Source organism: Colius striatus, chromosome 15 (assembly GCF_028858725.1).
Source record: "Colius striatus isolate bColStr4 chromosome 15, bColStr4.1.hap1, whole genome shotgun sequence".
Lineage (NCBI taxonomy): Eukaryota > Metazoa > Chordata > Aves > Coliiformes > Coliidae > Colius > Colius striatus.
This window is the reverse complement of record NC_084773.1, coordinates 18,201,250-18,204,576: the sequence shown is the minus strand read 5'-3', so window position 1 is coordinate 18,204,576 and position 3,327 is coordinate 18,201,250. Positions and strand designations below refer to the sequence as shown.

At 51.5% G+C, this 3,327-nt stretch overlaps 1 protein-coding gene across 4 annotated transcripts in view; it reads left to right on the top strand.

Annotated features, from left to right (window-relative positions):
* The window catches only part of FOXP1 (forkhead box P1), a 410,233-nt gene that overhangs the window by 5,081 nt on the left and 401,825 nt on the right, over window positions 1-3,327 (top strand). The gene's annotated exons all lie outside the window — the stretch shown is intronic.

Genomic DNA, 3,327 nt, shown 5'->3' with positions numbered 1-3,327 from the left:
TGGGTTTTCTTTGAGTGTGTCTGGCAAATTCAGAAAGTCTTTGATTTCCGAGGGCTGTCTGAGCACAACTGCACGTTAAAAATAGTTCACAGTGTAACTTTGTTCTGGACTTGTGTGTTTCCCCGTTCTTTGAATGCACACAAAGTTTAAAACCAGTTGAAGGAATGGGAGAAGCTGTTGTAGCTGGGCATGGAAGGTGCTGGCTGTACTACCCAGGCATTACTCCTTGAGGAGGGGACAGAATGCCTTCCCGAGCCATTGTTCTGGTAGCACATGGGAAAAGCACTTTGTGCCCACCCCAGGCCACAACAGCATCCTCCTTGTAAAGTGCCACCTAACGCATCTGTAGCAAAGCTCCATCATGTTGGTGACATCTCTAAATGAAACAGTCTTCAAAAAAGCTTTTGCCAACTGTTTTGCCCAAAGCCAGACAGAAAGGAAGGGGTGGGACACACTACAATTTCTAATTAATTGTCATTAGAAACACTAAACAGTGGAGGGGGCCTCTATACACTGTGAGCAGCTTCATCTCTTTCTTGAGCTGAACTGAATAGCTGCCTTTCCCCTGCCGTCTCCCCACTGAGAAATATGCTTTTTTTGGTGCTTAGACAGGGTCTTGGCTGAGTTTAACTCTTGGAAAGTAAACAACAGCACATCAAATGCCTTTCTGCAGGCAGCGAGTGAGAGTGGGCTGCGTCTCCATGGCTTCCCTACGGCTCTGACAAGGTCAGGAGCAATCCTGGAAGAAACCAGCAAACCCCATACACGTGAGTGGGCAGGGTATAGTGATGTCCTTTTCCTGCCCCACGGCATGAGGAGGGTTTGGTGGCTGGGGCCAGCAGCAGTGTTATCCTGCTGAAGTGTTAATAACCTGCTGCACTGCCCCGGTGCCTGCCCAGCACGAGTGCCCCCCAGCAGCAGTGATGCCAGGGCATGGGCAGGGCTGGGAGGGTGGCATCAGCATTTCTTAATGGGGTTACAACTTCAGCACCCCCCCAGCTGCTATCTGCTCCACAGGGCTGGCCAGACCCCTCTACCTCACAGGGTACCCCACTAAGGGGTACTCACGCAGACTCCCTCTCTGGGCACCTGACTTTTCCTGGGCTCCCCATAGGAAAAGGGGTTTGTCAGGGGGGGTACCCAGAGTGGGGGCAGTGTGCCAGCACGGAAGTTATTTTGTGGCAGTAACAGGCTGCAGAAATCCACCTGAACTCAGAGACTTTGGGGCTGCCACTGCTCATGGAGATCTGCTTCTCTCTGGTACTGTGAGCTGTGTTATCCCTGCCTGTTTCATAAAGTACAACAAAAAGCAGCAGCTTCATGTACTTAACCTGTATTTCTCCAGGGTCCCCTTTTCTTCCCCTATTTTTACCCCACAATAGTTGCTTTCAAGTCCAGACAAGGAGCAGACAGGACATTTCTCCTTCTGAATCCAGCCCAGCAGCCAATGCTCAGCCCTCCTGGCACTTCTCTGATGAGTAGCCACCTACCACCTGGGCAGGAGCCTTGAGGCATTGGGGTTTCTTTTTTTCTCCAAAGGCAAAAAACTTAGTTTTTAAGGATTATTTTTTTTTTTTCAAATAGGACTTTTGGGGAATAATTAATTACCTTTTATGCTAAGTCAAAGAAGTCCCCAGCACTCTTAGCACTGCCCATGCCTATTAGGAAAATACTCTGGGTTAAGCATCCTGTAAGTAAAATGAACTTTGACTGATGGTACTTGGTGTAAATGGGCCAATGGTCATATGGTTGGGCCTCCTAAAGCCATTCGGGATGGTTTTGCACCAATTACAGCCTGTTCATCAACAGAAAACACCAAGAAGTAAAGCGTTAGGATGCTTTCAGAAGGGAGCGCGGAGGAAAGTAGGTGAATCCTGCCCCCAAATGGATGTTCAACCTTACAACAAGTGGTGTGTGTTAAACACGGGAGCGCCTTGGCTCGGGGCCACGCTGCCAGCCGCGGCTGCTGCCTGGGCTCCGTTATCTTGCAGCTGCACTCCTGCCTCTGTCGCATGCGGACACTGAAATGAAGGCGCTCACGGGCAGCTAAGCAGCATCGATTTCATTCGGCTGACCTCTAAAAAGGGCAGCCTGCAGCCCTTGCCTTGAGAAGTGCAGGGCAGGATGATGTAAGGACAGGAGCTGGGGCTGCAAGGGCTGAGGGAATACTCTGGGGCATCTCAGTTTCCCTGGGAGGTTGCTTGCCTTGGATATTTGTTTAGGGATTGTAAGGAGCAGGGTTGCAGAAGCCAAAGGGGCATGGGGAGTATCTCCTACATGCACAGTGATGAGCAGCAGCACCCAGCCTGCTCCTCCCTGGGACATGCTGGAGCTGTGCTGTGCTCAGCATCTCTGGTGAATAGATGAGGAAAATCTCCTTTGGTGTGAGGTGAGGGAGCCCTGGCCCAGGCTGCCCAGGGAGGGTGTGGAGGCTCCTTCTCAGGAGGTTTTCAAACCTGCCTGGACACATTCCTGTGCCACCTGATCAAGTGGAACCTACTTTAGCAGGGGCATAAGCTCTAGAGGTCCCTTCCAACGCTCACCATTCTATGATTCTGTGATTAACTGAGTATTTCTCCTCCCTTTTCCATACAAGCAGCCAGCCATGGTTCTGGCCTGGGCTCGTGGTGTTTGCTTGTGCATCTTGAGGTGCCTGGTGGGGCTACCTGATGCTGCAGGGAGCTGAGGGTGGCAACCAAGGGTACCCACAGTTCAGACCTGTTAAAGCCAACCACAAGAGTGAATCATTTCTAAGAGAGTGTGGTTTTTGCTTTCTGCATCCTGATCTCCTGGGTTCAGGACTCCAAGGATGCAGCAGGTACCCCTTCTAGTTTTACTACCCCTCCCCAAGCCTTTTTAAGGGGAAGCCAAGAACCTTGGCCGTCTGACCCCAGGATATGGTGCTTTAAAGAAGCCAATTACCTGCAGTGAAGCCTGAAAGAGCTGGCAGCATTATAGTGGCAACTGGTGGAGTTGGGATTCCACCTCAGGGAGCAATTGCTGCGTGAAGAGACCTTTGGCTTCACTGCCGAGATGCCTGTGTGTCCCTGGCAGCAGTGCTCCAGGAGTCAGCATGGGGGTTTCTGGATGCTGTGGTCATCCCATGGAGGAGCTTATATCTCTGTACAAAGGACAGGGAGGTGCTGGAGGGCCACCAAGAGAGTGGGTCTGGCAGGGTGAGAGGCCCAGATACTCAGAGATGCCAATGGCAGGGAGATGCTGTGCAGCCCGTGGTTACAGGAGTGTGTGCAGGACACCAAGATCAAAGCCCAAAAGGCTTTTGGATGGGAGTGCAGAGCAGCTCTCCACTGCTCTGTTTCTCTCCCA